Here is a 17378-nt window from a genome sequence, read left to right as displayed (position 1 = left end):
AGTCTACGGAGAGTTCGAGCTAGTTCATACTCGTTCTTGCTTCGTCTCGTTCGTAGTGGAAAGGTTGGTCTCTGGGTTTCAGTCCAGCAGCTTCTTGGCCCTGCACCATCGCTGTTCTATCCCTCCGAAAGCTCTTGACTTAATGTTTAATGCTCTCCTTTTTTTTGGTCACTCCACGGATGACTTCCTACAACAGCTCGCCGATGCTTTTAGGGTCGGAAAACAAATGGCCCAAAACCGAACGACGATCGGTGGCACTATTTGCACCTTTGCTTCGTCGGCCGAAAGGTGTGTCTGCCGGGTCTGATCGATAGCATGAGCAGGTCTCGTCAATGGTCATGTTGACAGATTTAATTTGACCGGCAATAAATTCCACCACGAAGAAGTCTCAAGCTATCCGTCAGATGGTGGGTGGATGAAAGAAATCAATTGATGGGGTATTTTGGAATCGACTTCTCGCAACTACTTCAACACCGAATGTAGGTCAGCCTTGAACCGGGTGAGAACGGCATTGTTCTGTGTTTGAATGTTTCGACAGGTTGCCAAACTGGGTGGCGTTGTGTTGATGCCGAAACTGCGCTTTTCTGGTTTCTGGTTGCATCAAAGCGTGGGAAGCGACATAAATTTGAAATTGAAAAACATTTAGCTGAATCCGGTCCCGAGTGACAGCCGGATTGGAAGACGAGCGTGGCGGTTAATGGTGCATCAAAACCTGAGTCAGCCTCCTGAATCACTGAAGATATGCCTCGGCCAATCGCCCCAGATCGGATGAACTCATCAACAAGTCCATAGTCGGACACGCGGAGCTTTTTGTAGCTAATTATGTATGACTCATAAAGCAGGTAGCTTACGGACGTTGCGGTAAAAGGCTCTACTCGCGCTCACCCAATTTAATATCAAATTGCCTTGTAGTGTTTTTCTCTCCTTCTATTTGTTCGCAAAAAACATGGCCGATTATCGCGCAGAAAATACACACTCACATACACTTAGACGGTGGTCTTGGCTAGGCGAAAAAAGGAACACTCTCAATGAAGGAAACCATTTGGCGCTACATAAAACCCTATCCAGGGAGCATCTGACCGCGCTCGCTCGCACACATTATCGCGCCCTCGTAGATCGCATTCGATGAATAACTAATAGAGAGTCGGCTGCCCCACCATTCCGGCGACCTGGTGGACCTTAAGAACAATATAAAAATTAGTAAAAAGGCGCATACATTTTAAGGCCCGTGCGAGTGGCCCGAGGCGACGGCGGCGGTGGAGACGAATTTACGGCCCGGTCGAAAAGTGGTTCGCGAAATCAGCGAGGAAAATCAGTAACCGAGCTCACCAAAAGCCAGGGCGTATGGGAGGACGGTCTCTTAAAGGGTTGTTTGCCTTTCTTCCTTGAGCTTTATAAATAAACAAAGCGAAAATTAATCACGACAACGCGGCCATGTTGAACAAGGCGAGGCGATGCATTGCCGTGGCCATGGCTGTGAAGGCGTGTTGAGTGGGAGTTGATGATACTTTCGGCAAGCTGGTCGGCAAGGTGTCGGTGGGAGCACAATGTAACCCAGAAACAGGCCCACCGAAAGGTACAGCAGAAGGACTGGTTTTTTTTTGTTGACGCGCTCGGATAGTGTTCGAATTGATGTGAGATTTTAATTTTAATAATCGTTTCAACCGCCGAAATGTCAAACAGCTAAAGCGAATGCGCGGAAGCGAAACGGAAAGCAATGCAGGGCCAAGTCGCAGAGTGTTTCAGGTGGATAAATGAAGAGGCGACACGAACGCGACACAATAAACAATAGGTGGATTATCATTTGGGGATCACTGCGCGTCCACAAGCGCAACCGTTCGCGATCGTCTTCGTCGGCATTCGAAAGAGAGTAGCCGTGTGGTTGGAAAAAGTAAAAAGTTACGCCTGCTGAATGAATCGTGAATGAGCTTGCTAAATATTGAAACGCTGAGTTTCCGGACGGCCCATGAGTGTTTTGAAGCTATTAAACATTAAAACAAAGCGTTGGTTGACGATAATAAAATAGGAGAGAAATCAAATGGCAGCAGCAAATCACTTCAGTTTCCGGAGATAACTTTGACCTGCAGTAATCTTTGACTTACTTTAAACGCATCATAGCAGCAGATGCTTTTTCAACACCGTAAATTTGTTAGCTTCAGTTTTGGAGTTAGATACAAAATTCATTATTGTCTATTGGACTTAGTAATGGTGTTCGTAAAATGATGATAGCTTACATTCTCAGACAGAAAATGCTGTTAGAGAGGTGCCACACGAGGTAATTCGCCCGAATACTTGCAAACATGGCCATTTAACGTCGAGGTCTAGCTCACGTGGATGACTTTTATGTAGTTCCCTGCATGGAGTGACGCGTGAAACCGACTCTAGGCTCTGCTTTCGACGCCCATTATGCCACATATGATCTGGTCGCACTCACAATCGCGCACGGTTCATCGTACGCCTGTCGGCCCTTACAACCGCAGTCCGGACACGTTCTCTTCTTCTTCTTCCCGTCTGCGTCCCGTCGCCTTTGGCTGACCTTTGCGTGATTGCCCGCGAAAGTGTGTGCACCTGTCAACCGAGTGGCTTGCGAGTTACAACACGCCGGCGTGGATGATGGCCAGACGATGGCAAAATTCGATACAAATCAAAACAATGTTGATGAAGCAGATGCTGACCCTGCCAAATGCCATTCCTGGGTCCCGCCTGGGCCACCCCACGCCTGGGCCATCCCTCGTCAAACACCGAGGACGAGCTCGGCTGGGTGTAGATTTCGATCCGACTACATTCTATTTATGTTTACGACCGGGTCCACGAAGGGCTTTCCGCGAAATTGGTACAGTCGGTCGGGTGCACATTTTTCACTTGATCTCGGTGCTGCGACGCTTGTGGTGTGCATTACGGTGTGCATTCTTCACGATTCCGATTGCACTGGCGCAACGTTGTCCTAGGACGGGACACCTTCACGGGCGAATGAGCAATGAGCGAAACGTGGACGAAACGTGGAACGAAGTTCATCATCAATTGGGCGCTCGATTTCGGTGGACGCCTCAAATTCGAGGAGCCCGTAGCGCCCCCATGCGGCCGGTGATGGAACTGTCAGACGAATTTCCCTAGCTTCCTTATCCACCGGTGTCGGTGTGTCGCGCAACTTGGGGAAAAGTCTGTTTGCGAGCTCCACGATATCACCCCTCAGCTCTCGTAGAGCTAGCGAGCGTGGTCGTGTGGACGACTCGCCGGAAGGAGAAGTCCTTTCACTGCGCATGATCGTCCTCGAAGGGATGATCCCCTGGCAGTGTGTGTACTCGTGCCCCAGAACGTGACAAATAGCGCCACCAAAGCAGTAGGTGACGGCAAATAGTGCCTTCAAAAGGTCTTTCAGCAGAAACACGAACGAAATCGCGTGAAAGCGAGAGAGCGAGAGTGAGATGGCGATAGGAAAAGCGAATCCTTTCGTGTCTCATATGAGCTTGGTTGGAGCAGCATCGCAACGAGTCTTACGCTGATACTCGCAGCTGTGCGTTTCATCAATTAAGATAGTCATTCACCTTCCGGAACGGATACCGGAAAGCAACAGCAGCCCAAACTCGCAGGTTCGACGCTTCTCTCGATCCGATGATGAATTTTCTTCCGCACTCAAAGCTCTTGAGGTGCTGATGTAATGCATTCCGTTCGTCCCACGGAATAGATAGACGGGATATCTCAGGTCGCAGTTCGTTGAGAGTGAAGAAAAGAAGACTCCCGGTCGGACAGTTTGTGCTCCCGTGGCTCGTAATTTTTCTACGGGATGAGGCGCGATCAAGATTCTAGGAAGAGAAGCAAGAGGCCAGTACTCTGCTGCAATTAAACGCTATCGGGCAGATGGAGTGGAAGGGGCATGAGAGGCGTATGATAGCGGATCTGGTATGTCGAGTATCAACTACGAGTAAAACAAAACCCAAACATCGTTATCTGCGCCGCCGGAGCTCGTAACGGTGACGGAGAACTATTTGATATACAATATTTGATCGCAAAGTATTTTTTCCGCTGAAAGCCAACGAGCACGACCGAGATCCTCAGTGCCACCGTGTCCCGCTTGTTCCTGAAGCTGTTTTCATTGCATTTTTTTGTTTTCCTCTGTTACTAATAGCACCCACAATAAAGTGGAGCAGGCCCTCGGTTTCACGCTCGAACACAATCTCTACCATCCACGTCCGTTCGGAGCGTGATGGCAAACACCGAGTCGTTCATTTGGATCACGTAAATATGGACGACGAGCGGTGAGCTGATACAATAGGTGCACAACGATCTGTCAGTTTGGGAACATTCGGCGTAACAATATGGGGAAAAACCAATGGCTTTGATTTTCGATACTTCATGACTTCAGCCACATTTCGAGAGTAACAAAGGGTATACTCGAGGGTATGATCTACTAAATGAAAACCGGAACGTAGAACGGATCGTCACATAGAAGCCTCGGATAGCCTTTAATGTTTGGTCTACGCGCAACCCAGAGGCGGTGGAATGATAATCGCCACTATAAAGTGCTTATTTTAGTGCCAGAGTAGGAGATCCACACGCGTACAAGGCGTGCGTATCGGTGAAGCGTACTCCGTCACGACAAAGTCAAGATGATAAAGATGGCGACTGTGCCGCGGCTCGCTCTACAATGACAGTGATTGAATTGACAATATCAATTACAGGTTTTTGTTATCCACGGTTGCGTGTGAGTGTATGTCCGAACGTCGGAATCGCGCACCGGACTGGTTGAAGGCTAAGTAAGTAATCCGCTGAACCTGCCATCGAGGAAGCCCGATCTGCGCGGGGTATTTGATATGGGAGGCGAAAACACACCGATTCTACGGTCTCGTTATGCTACCCCTGGATGAGGGGGCCAATTTGGATGGGTTGGCCGAGTGGGTGGGTGTACCTTTTCATTATGGCTCGCGCGTGCGAGTCCGCGGACCAGAGAGAGAGAGAGACGTGTGAATGACGTTTACTTTTCGTTTAGAGCGTTCCCAGGTACGTGTCGTCGCCATTGGAGGACGGAGGCTTCGGACTCTTATCAGCTCACCAGCTCGAAGGCGAACCTCTGGCAAGATGCGAGATCGTAAAAACGGAAGCAAACAATGCGATTACTAGCGGTGACACGGAAAACCGGGTGGCCATTTTTGCTGCCACGTACGCTAGGGGGAGCGAGTGATTTTATTGCACCGAACCGAGCGACTGTTCGCGATGGTTAAGAAATCATTCTCGAAGCGCAATGGCTCATCTTGGCGGCTCGAGTGTGCTGCAGCTTAATGAGGCACCAGGCTGCGTTGGTCTGGATGGAGCCGTAGAAATGCCACACCTGCACACATTGTACTGCGTGGCCTATGGTGGCCCAATTCCTGCACGGACATTTCCTCAGAACCAAGCAAAATCACCAAAGGTCACCCTGTTAATGACACTCTATTGGATCAACAAAGTATCCACATCAAGCGGCCTCAAAGATCATGAGACACGCACTTCAAAACCGTCAGTTGACGTTGATTTCACCCCCAAAAGACGTCGTCTTCGGTCAACTTGGGTGCCCAGCCGACCAATCCAGCCGGCACGATAAAGGGCAAAATTTGCAACACATAAATTATGCAAGTATAAATATTAATTTGCGCAAACATAACTCAATTAAATGCAGCACTAAGCCACTGCTGCAGTGCCCAGTGTGTGCAGGTGCAAGTTGCGTACGAATCGATGCAGGATTCCCGTCGTCAGTAGCAAACGCAGTAGACGCACACCAGCATGCGCACCCGAGCACACGCAACACAGCTGACTTTTGCAACAACATCGGGTGGAGCGCAAAATCAACGCAACCACCCTTCGCCAGCCGTCCTTTGCGAGGGAAATGCGTAACCCAAAATCAGAACCTGATGGAATTTGTTGCTGTTTAATAATCCTAGCTGTCACAACACGGTGTGGTCGGATCGCTGGCCGACGATGATGACGATGGTGGACGCTTGGAGTGACGCTGATTTGAACGACCCAGACTCGCCGGGTCTCGGTGCCCTCGTTACGCGTGCTCGTTCGCGAGCAGTTAAGCCGTTCCGAGCACCTCGAGCACCGGAAACGTGCATCGGGCCTTCGGTGAAGCGGCCAGAACGGTGGCCGTTCGCTTAGAAGTTTGTCCATCTGTTTACGGGAATGTAATAATAGTAATAACCGACGTCGCGGCACGACTCCGCGGCTCGCGAAAATCACACGGTGACGCGCCACGCGCCATGACTGAGCCGTTGCATCCGTCGGTCAACCTTGGCGGCTCGGTGGCAGCATCACACATACACCGATTGCACCGATTGTTGCAGGCGTTCGTGTGCCACATTTATTTATAGCGAGCAGATGATTTATGGACGCCTTTTTTGGGAGGCGCAGGATCACGCGCGTGCCGATCCTGCGAGGCTATTGTGTGTGCTCGCGTTAACATCGATTGGCTCGGGGCGTGAACTAGGGTGTGTGTGTGTGTGTATTTTTTTTTTGTATTTGGGCAGCACCGATTTGGCCTCGCGGACAGCGCGTCGTGAGGCGCGTGAAATATGGACGGCGCTTGGGACAGCGGTGACAGCACTTCATCGGTGGCGTTTCGGGAGGATTTCCGTAATTAGCGGACAGCACGACGGTACAAATGATCCTCGCGCGGAGTAAGTGCTTGTTTGACAAATGGGCCCGTGTGCCCTGGGGCTCGGGTTAGGGCATAATAAATGACGGAATCTGTCGCGGTGTTAGAAGTGTCAGTGCGAACGAGAAGAACCTCGTGCAAACATGACAGGTCGAAGGCAAAGGAATCCACGATCCTTGAGGACCTCTCTATGGTGCTTGGAATGGCTTGCGTTAAACGCGCGATTGCAATGCACGGTCGGGTGGTTGTGGATGAGTTTTGATTGTTTGGTGATGCAAAACAAGCAAGTCAACCCTCTCGGGTCGGGGAACTAAGCTGCGCTCCGGTTCTAAAGACAAAAAACGATCGGCAAGCGGAGATCTGATCGTGATTCGAAACAATGAACCGCTGGGGGGCCATTTTCCGGCGTTGTTCTTTTCTGCACGAATGCAAACGTCCGAATTCCAAGTGGTCTAATGAGCACTTCTGAGCGAACGAGTCACGGTTTCTACTAGCGCCAAACATCCTTTTATTGAGCCTCATCGAAATTCCGATTCGCACATCGAAGACGGGAAACCGAGACTTCCTTCCGCCGAAGATACCAATGTTTGGAACTCGCGTGTGCATCTGCCGTTCCCACGGTCGCAGTCGATGCAAATCAGCCAAACACCGAATGCAGCTCGCAACCGCGCATCAAAATCCCTGTCAAATGGGCATTTTTGGCGACATTTTGCCGTGCCGTTTTTCGTGTCCACGGAGGACCGGAATATTAATGTGCGGAGAATTTGTGTCTAATTAATGACAGCTACATAACTCACGGCTCCCGCAGCTACCCCGTTTGCAGATGCGCGATCACGGGATCTGGCGGGGATCGAGAATCGTCAAAAATTGCCAACGATTCCAATAAACACATGTTTTGCGCCCTCGGTCGTTAAAGTGGCCGCGTGACGATCGGCCCAATCTAACGATCCATTGCGATGGTGAAGTTGATGCAACTGGAAGTCGACGTGCCCGCGCGAACGGAGCCGTAAGGCGGTACGCCAGTGCGCCCCTGAGAGTGCTTGATCGGAATGTTAAATATTTTTAACCAGAAGCAGGCTCCACTTACCCGACCCAGGCCGACCACCAGGCACCAAAGCCAATTCCCGTACCAGCGATACGTTTTCCGGTAGCCAGTGTGGGGTGCATGCGTCGTCAGCTTAATTCCCATTTCTGTTTTCCAGGCCAAGTTCTCCAGGTCATCGCGGGAGCCTCGAAGACCCACACTTTTGCAAACGTGGAAAAAGAAACGCTACGAAAAAAAAAGCGCACCCAAGCCGTTCGCTCACCTGCTGCCACCGCGTTCTGACTCAGTTTCGCCAGGCGTTGGCGAGCGCATCGAAACAAAAACAAACGATTGAAAATATTTAGCAAATAATGTGTCACAAGCTGCTCCCTTTGTTTGTTACTGATACGAAACAGCTTAGGTCGGAGCAGTGCCGCTTTCACTAGTCGGTGAAACCTCCGTTCTAGAGGCCTACGCTGCTGGTATGTGGCAGATTGTTCTGGCAATCAAGGTCCGTCCAAATGCAAATCGCGTTTTATGGGCTTTTTTATGACATGTTCGCGTCTGTAATGTCGTTCCGCATGGCCCTCGATCGCCTCGATGGTGTGCGATACGCATCGAAATTAATCATTTGGCGATCGATCGCGGATCGATCGGACAGAATTTGTGATGAGTGCCGACTGCGTGCTTCGTCGGCCAAGCGCCAGCGCGTGATGTTTTTTGTTTTCCTGCCCCACGGGTTCTGGAAGTGGTCGCGCGATTTTAATGTCCCGCCGATCGCTGCTAGGTTTTATTATTCTGGCGTCTGCCACTTAACGGCCCACTAAAACGAGCCGCCTCGCGAAAAGGAGTCGGCACAGATGAAAGAGAACGCTCAGGTCGAGTAACATCGATTGCGCGCCACATCATAGTGGCGTTGGTGAGCAGATTATTTTCCGCGAATGGCTCGGGTTTGCGAGGTTTCACTGGGAACGCTGGATGGGTTCGGTGTGAGACACATGTTCCGTGCGAGGATAAGTGCCTCGATCGTACGTGATGCGCATTGGCGAGTTTTCTCTCCCAAATTGATACCCGAGGATCGCGTGCAGGGATTGAGCTGCCTTCATGGCGCAACGCTAACTGCGGATTGGTCCTGCTTCTGGAACGTGTCATATAATCGGGTCAATTAAGCCATTGTAAGTCTTCCCGGGTGCACGTTCAGTCGAATGTCAAATGTCAATCTTGTTAGAGGGCGGTCGCTGTTCGCCCAGAGAGGCTGATTATCATATTGTTGGGGTTTCGCGATCAATCGTGGGCTTCGGCTCTAGCGTCGTAATCGACACATGGCTTTTTCGAATTTGAAGTCCCCCCGAAAAATTTTGAGAGATCCAATTGAGCCAAACTGAACACTGACTTTGGCGGCATTAATTAAGTCCTATTAACGACTTTCTTTGCCCATTATTATGAAGTACAACGCCGACACGGAAGCTAGAGGAGATGTCAGTGCTTGTTTTTCGTTCATTTTACATACCCCATTGCTACCCTCAGCTGGAGAGTTAGTAGGTTGCGAAGGCAACGACGCCCAATTAGACAGTCAGATAGTTATTGGATGGTTCATCTGAAGCACATTACTTCATGAAACGCTTTTTCTTTTCATGCGGTTGCGATGACGCATAGTCGGTCCCGATCATGACCTCTAGAGCAATCGTAGGTCAAGCGATAATTGTCGACACATTTGGTGAGACGTTATAGCAGCGACAGCATATATGTCTTTAAATTGTAGCTTAAATTTTGAGAATTATTAGTCACTTTTTATTAACTACGCAGTATTTTATTTCCGGTTGCAATATCTCAATTTGCAAGATCAAGATATCATTACGAGAAAGTTGCTTCAGATCGCTTGGAATTATCTGTTTAGTAGATAATCTTCATCACGCTTACAGCCAGAAATGCAGTTTGGCTTGGTTTGCAAGCTCATACCTGGTTTAAGGCAGATTTATGAGATCGTTTTGAAGGCGTGTTGTATTTTTTGTCGTCACAATCCCAGGTAATGTTGACGGAACACACGAGGTGTCTTCTCGTTAAGGATTTTTTTTTGTCAATAAAGCAGACACTATAACAACATCCATAGTTCCGAAATCCCTTTCCTGAGAACGATGAAAGGGACATAATTTAATATGTATCATATTTTAAATAGAAATTTATGACCTCTGTTCGTTTTAAACGATCGACTTACTTCAACGGCGCGCTTCAGTGTCCGACGTTTTTCGTCTGAGACGTTGCATCCATCCGTCTGCCGTGCATGGTTCAGGTGAGATAAAGTTTCGCGACCGCTTTCTGTCTTGTCGGTCGACAAGAACTCATTTATCGCGACCAAGAAGTATGGACATGGGAGTTAAGGGGTTCTAGCTGTCTTGGCATCACACGGATGAAAGAGGGCAGAGAACAAACGAACTTAAAAGATTGCACAAAAAAGCTACCCACTGTATGAAGGTAGAACAAAGATTCTGTGTGAATATATTTCTGGTAAATAAATCAATGGAGTACCAGAAATTTGCAATCTGTTCATTTTTCCAAAAGATTGCTTCTAACCATTTTCTAAAAATGTTAGCTACAGCTTTTGGGGATCGGAAAATGGCGATTATAATTCGCCCGTTACTGGTCTCTGGCTGTGTTTGTCTCGTTTCTCAGTCTCACGATTTTGGCCAGCCATATGTAAAGCGATTCGACAATGTTTGACTTTGACCGGGCGGCTTTCGGTTTCCTCGAAAAAAGCGCAATGGACACCGAATTTTCGGTATTTTCGGATACGGAATCCCACGACCGGATCATCGTCGCCATCTTTTTTCTTCTTTCTCTCCGGACAGCTGCCGTCGTGATTCGGCGATCGTTGTCATGGCCGCGGTCTCGTTGCTGTTTCTTTTATATTTAATGGCTTTGGTGGTCGTTTAATTTTCTGTATTTCTCCTGGCCCGGCCTGGGGGCCGCGTGTACCACGGCTGACTTTAACTGTTTCGGGGAACGTCGTGGACACACCGTCGTCAACGTCGGCTATGATGACGATCTTAAGAAGGGGGAAAAAAGTCAAAGTCTCCTTTAATTTTATTGCCTTCGAGAAAGCTGCTGTCGACTTTCGAAGCCAACTAGAGTGGCCATTTTGTAGCTACATCTCTTAACCGGCCATCCGGAAGCCGGGACTCCATTTTCTCACGACCACCGGGTTGACATTTGGCCACCGCCCGGTCCCCCCAGTACGCTGTTCTCGCTCAATCGAAACAATGAATGACATAATATTGACATATAGCTAACAAGAAGCAAACAAAGCAACATTCCCTCACGAAAATATTGGCCTTGGTTGCTTCCTCACGTCCAATAGATCCGACGCCTCGAGGAAGTATCGGCAACAACTTCGAGGAAGGTCTGCTGACAGCAGGACTGTCCCAAGTGACTGCTGCAGACAGGAAAACGACATCCCTTAAAGAATCACCCTCCAGGCCTGCATCAAGCCGATGGAAAACAGCACAAAACCTTGCGTAATGATGCAAATGCTACCGCACCTAATGATGCTCGTATTTCGAGTGTTGTCTGAGCCAAGCCAACGGGAAGAATGGGATTGGTTTTTTCCCCGCGGAGAAAGCTCTTGTCAATAAATAATCAATTGTTTCCATTGTGGAACGAGTTCGCAAAACGACGCCGCAAATCCCACCGCTCGAAGGGAGAGTGCAATAGATCCTGTCGCCAGGATCAGTGGCAGCACTTCGAAACAACCCCTTTTACGGGATGGTGAGAGTTTTCCGGCTCTCGAAGCTGCCAATGAATGGCGCTCCAAACGACCGGCAATGGGTAAGCAGTTTGCATAATCTCGCTGTTTACGTGTGTTTCTGCTGCCTCTCGGATCGCTTACCCCTCCGAGTCGTTTATTTGACAAACATTTTTATTCCCCTGGCAGCCTTTTTGCATGCGCCGATTTTCGTCCCGATGAAAACCTCCACGCGCGTCACGGAAGATGCGTTTTCCACCGAGCCATCTATATCTTCCAACTCTAGAAGCGACGAAGTGAAGAATAAAAGAGCGCCACGATGAATCCGGTCGACAAGGACATCGATAATACGACCGGGTATCGAACCCATTGCTCGGTTCACGTCGCTCGGCAAGCCTGGCGAACATCGAACAAGGCAGAAACATGTGGCCTGCGATAATGGCACCACTAAATAGGGCTGGGAAATTGAAAGCAGACAGAAGGGCCGTTAAGTAGGATAAGTCAAATTTGCATACTGCGAACCTCTCACTCGGTGGCTTTCGGTTTTTGCAACGGCACCATCGAGAGGACACAGTAGCATTGATACTGCATTGTTGCAATGCCTTTCAATCGAAGCAATTCAATTGGGATTAAGGCTCAAGTGAGAGTGGGAAGGTTCGTTTGTCATATGTCAAGGGTGAGCATTCGTTTTTCGGTAGCGTAAAAAGGGGTTAAATGAGGAGCGCGTTCAGTGAAACGCGAAACCATTTCGAAATGAACCGTCGATTATGATTATGCAAATATCGCAAGAGGAAAGTATTTTAGAGACGACAAATCTCTCCACAAATCAACCAGCGATCGATGAGTTTGCAAATCTGAAAGAATAATGTTTGCTCGCTCTTACCATATCCGTGTCGTAGGTTTTGAAATAGCTGACCTAGAAGTGGGTTGGCCCAATTGCCAGTCAAATGGCCTAAATTTGGACATACCAGTGGGAAGGCTTACAACGTGTTTCGCGAAAGAATGCTTATGTTTTGCGTATGGCAAGTACCAATTAAAAAGGTGAGGGAATATTTTCAAACGACTGTGAGCCACGACCGTCTATTTGACGCGGGGCTTTTTTGTCGTCTTTATCGTCTGCTTGTATCACTTTCGCAAAGCATTTTGATTGTAAACTTCTATTTAACAGTATAATATTTACCGCACAAAAGTAAACGCTTTCAAGGGGGTACCGGGCAGTGAGGTTTCGTACCCGTTGGGATGTAGCTTTTGGTGAGGGGCCGGACAACCAGAGGCATCCGCGCTTTGAGGTCTTATGAGGTGAGGTAGAAAAATATACAAACGTCGCCTGACACTCGCGCTTGTTGAATTATGCTATCCAATTTCATATGTTTTGCGACGCCCTTTTTAACCGCTTTTGAATCGGAGCCGAGGCGGTTGGGCGCACAGTTTGGCTGAGTGTGCAATTTTCGAGTATTTTTAAACTGGTCACCATCGCCAGCTCGACGCGGAAATCGATCGGCACACCTAGGAGAGGTGGAAAAATCGGAGAAAAGCAGGTCGCCGTGTGAAATCGGTCCAGTTTTCTGCAAACGCTGCACACATCGATCGTCCCGGTGACAGTGGCCTTGAGAAAAATGACCTAATTTGAATGCTTCGTAAATGCATGTGGGGCCGCAGTAAATGTGGGGCATTCGAGCGGTTATGTTGGGAAATTGTGTAGCAGGCTTTAATGCCAACAGGAAGACTCGACGAAGCTCCTGCGTTGGTAAACGATGAGAACCGATGCTTTAAAGGAACACTCTTACAGTTTACACCGGCATAAAAAAGGATGGTGAAGATCGAGACTTCGATAGGTGGCCAATTTCTTTCGCATACAACTGCGCGCCCTGCAAAGGCTTTAGAGCTACCAACGAGAAGAAACCTGAAGAAATGTAATCTGAAATCAGACCGTGAGAACTTATACATCAATGAAATTTTTTTTGCTCACTTTACTACCTCTCCCATGTGCGTTTTCTTCACTCGGGCAAGGTGTGTGTGTGTGTGTGCGTGTTCTTGTCCAGCACTGCGCCATGCATAGTTTCCCTGGATTTCCCTGGATGCTTTTTTCCTTGCGCCATCGAAAAATGGTGGACGAACTGTGGCATTCCCATGGACATCTGCAAAAGCGCCTGAGCTAAGGTACTATTCAGTCTCGACCACAGGTCCGGGGTCGCTCCAAAGTTCATTGAGAGGCTCTCTCATCACAGAGGACACGGCTTTTCTTGTCGTTCGAGTGAGGCTTTAGGTTGCGTGCACCCGCTCGTATGATCGCTCGATCGCCCCATTCTGTACCGCAACACTAGGGGTGGAATTCGCGCTTACAGAAGCCATATCGGCGATTCGAGAGGGCGGTGAGAAATGGCACAGGGGAGCGCTAGGGCGAGGCGGTCGGTTTATTATTACCGTCGCAGTCGCGGTGTGTACATGTCGCAGTAATAAAACAAATATGTAATAAACATTGAGATAATGGTCGATGATCTGCAACCGTGCGCGGAGGAGAGTTTGTCATAACGTCGCTTACACGAAACGTAGGCATGTAATTATTCAGTTACTAGTTTCATTCTCATAATGGTCCTTCGCAGCGGCGTAGCGGAGTCACAGTTCATGCCATCGACACAACAATGAAATCTATCTTTGCGTCACTCGCGCGTCTTGAAGACACTCCGACTGGACCGCAGCGGGCTGCAGTTTCGGAAGCCCTACTCGGAAAGCGGCACTCTGAGAACGGTGCTCTGAGGCACGGTGGGCCTCGAACCGACATGACAATGCCACTAATTGAGTCAAGCGTTTTACTTTCCAAACTATTGTGCTATCAAATCGGTTCACAAACTTCGCTCATGTGGGGGGAAAACGATCGTCGTATGGTGTATGCAAAAACGGCTCGAACGAAACATAACGATCCGTTGGCCGGGAAGCGAGCGCCAGTTGCTGAGCAAATGACTTATCATCATCAACAGCATCAGCATAATCTTTGCAAACAGTAGCAGCGCCGGCAACAGCGTCAGTGACATGGGCAAAACCATGGCTAGCGTGGTCGGTGGCTGTCCCTTTTGAAGAGAAGGGGGCAATAGAGCGAGCAGGCAGGCCACTAATAACCCACTTGGCTCGGGTCGCAGGCAGGAAAGCGTGGTATGGATTTTCATTATCTCTCTATCTGGAGTACTGCATTACGCTGGACGGTGCATTTCGCCCTCCGCCCATTTGGGCCGCATGCTAATGTGCGTTTCGTTGCATTCGATGTGCACTTTGTCAGCGCGCTGGGAAATTCAATAAACATTCCCACTCGAACTCGAACACTCCGTTTCGGCTTGAGCCCGGCACCAGACGACCCCGAGCGAGATGCGAATTTGTGGCTGCAACGAATCCATTTGTTTGATAATCATTAAGTTGGTGGGCAAATCGGTGGAGGCATTTTCGCGTAAAAGCCGCAATTTGGAGGTCTGGCGTTGCGTTTTTGTGAACGAGAGCGCAAACAAAAATGCTTCCCGGCACGAGAACGTATGTCTCAATCAGCAATCTGCCGGATATTCGTGTGCGATCGTTTGCGCTTTCCGAACGAAACCCGCAATTTCAGCGCTACGATTAGCGGGTGCAATGAAGCAAGCATTTTTGTGTGGTGGAAATTCAGTGCAAAAGCTTGGTTCGGCGTGAGACACAAAAGACGTTAGCTACGAGTGTTTAACAACTACCGCGCCTTACTTGTCTCCCGATAGCATCAGAGAGTTGGATTGAGCGTTTTTGGTATTCAAAATTTCGTTCCCCTTTGCCGGTTTTTGGTCGCCTGTATCGCTAACCCTTTTTTGCGTCCTCCAAACGGCCGTTTTGTTGGCAACACACAAATCATCCACGCAGCTGGTCGCAGCAGCACTCGGTGGTAATTGATTTCGGTATCGAAACGAATTGCTGTCACCATTAATACGTCCCTTCGCGCTCGGGAGATCGTCCATAATCCTGCATCTGAAAAGCACCACCGGCACTCGCAGATGCATCCGTCCGCGCATGATGGTGAGTCCGGCATGAAAAAAGTGAGACAGCGGCTAATAATAAAAGCAGGACCTTCGATGGAAACTGCCCCTTCCGGCAGGAACTAGTTTGTTTCGGTTGCAGCCGCTGCCACTCGCCGGTTCGCTTCTTTGTGTCGTTCGGGCTGCGACTCATAATCTGATATTTGATCAAATAATTTCATCCACGGCTCGTGAGCATGTAAATGTGCTCACATCCGGAAACATGAGCCTGCAGGCCGCGCGTACCCCTATTTCGATCGGAATTGACGCACGCACACACAGCCGCTCGCGGCCGTGTCCTGCCAATCCTGCCATCGCGTCTAATCCGCCGAAGGGAATCAACGCCATCAGTGCCCTGGGTTCCATATCAATTGATTAATTTATGCAAAACGGGTTCGGGCCCGGCAGAAGGGTGGACGAATCGGACAAATAGCTGGCCGGGAAAATCGGTCGCAGCCCTTTTCGTTTTGGGGTGGTTGCCAAGAATAAGAAATCGAAATTCAAACCCTTCATCGGTTTGATTGTCTGTTCTCGGTGCCGTTCCGTTCGGATGCCCGTTTTGGTGCTGACACAATTCCCCCTTTTGCAAGACGTTGCGATGGCAATGGTCCTTAGCCAGGACGCGCTTAGGCGTCGGGCTCGGTTGGGTGCTAGTGAAAGGCCAATCCATTGGTTTGGTGGTTTCGTGGCTTTCGGAGTGTCTGTACTGAGGAAGGACACGATTTAGAAGAGTAACCAGTCGTTCGTCGACGTGGAGCGAGTAGGATTTATCGTCCTTGGCGAATTTGCCCATGATACGATATGAGAAAATTCCCTCTTAATTATACGCACATAGAATGGACGCCCGTTTTTGCTGATAAAAAGCAGTGTGAAGAATGGAAAATGAATAAGCGAAAGTTGGCTGGTGTTTTCGTACAGAAATGTACTCACATTCACGCGTTTTAGCATGTGAAAACGTAAGCGTGTGTGAAGTGTTTGTGGAACAACAAAAGTCGCTTGAATTCTCAACCCATTCGATGTGACGGGTGTTTTGCGCGAGACCGCCATATGAGGGTCCGCGCGACCGCCAGCATGAAAAGACCTTAAAAAAATGCGTTATAAGAAATAAAGTACTTCTTTTTTTTGTTTTCGTTTTGTTTTCGTACTTCTTAGTGTTGTGTAGGTGATGTAGAGACGTTGGACATGGGCGCAGGACATATGAAACGATCAATCGACACGAGGACAATTTCGCTTCTTTTTTACGATTTCCGTTGCACGAATCGACCATTTGTTGTCCATCTTGGAAGACATAAATCGACGGAGCAAGGGACAAAAAGAAAAGCAGCATAATTATTATGATGATGGCCGATAACCAGAGTATGGTTCCATTCGACCGCAGGACACCGTGGAGTAGCAGTAGAAGGCGACGCAAGCGGACGACCGTTCTTCCGATGCGGCATCGATTGACCACTTGACTTGGCACGGCGCCTCACAAGGGAAAATTCAGCCATCGACAGGGTCTGGCAGGGGTCTGGCGTAGCGACCGAAGCTTGAAGGGCACGGGCTGATCGTGAGGGTGAGATAAACGTATCACTGGCCCAAGCCAGACTGGGTGACTGGCCAACCATTAACGGACCACACTAGCCTGGTGGCACGCATACACGTGCATACGAAGAGATATTAATCGAATGCAAACGCCGCCCGGCAAATGACCCTTTGTGAGCGAACGAATCTGCACCGTAGGGCCGACGACGTAGGGACGTCATTCGCCACGGTCCTGTGGGGGACGGTTCGTGGAAAAATGCTGTTTCAATTTCAATTTTTCGGGTTTTTAGCTAATGTACTCCTTCCGATGCGATAGTACGTCGTTTATATGTTTTATGAGATCTCGGGTGAGACCTACACAAAGAAGTACGGCATCGTGGGCTAAGGATCATTCGCAACCGTGCAAATACGCGCGACGATAAATCCGATACCCCAATC

Source organism: Anopheles nili, chromosome 2 (assembly GCF_943737925.1).
Source record: "Anopheles nili chromosome 2, idAnoNiliSN_F5_01, whole genome shotgun sequence".
Classification (NCBI taxonomy): Eukaryota; Metazoa; Arthropoda; class Insecta; order Diptera; family Culicidae; genus Anopheles; species Anopheles nili.
Note: the sequence above shows the minus strand (reverse complement) of the source record.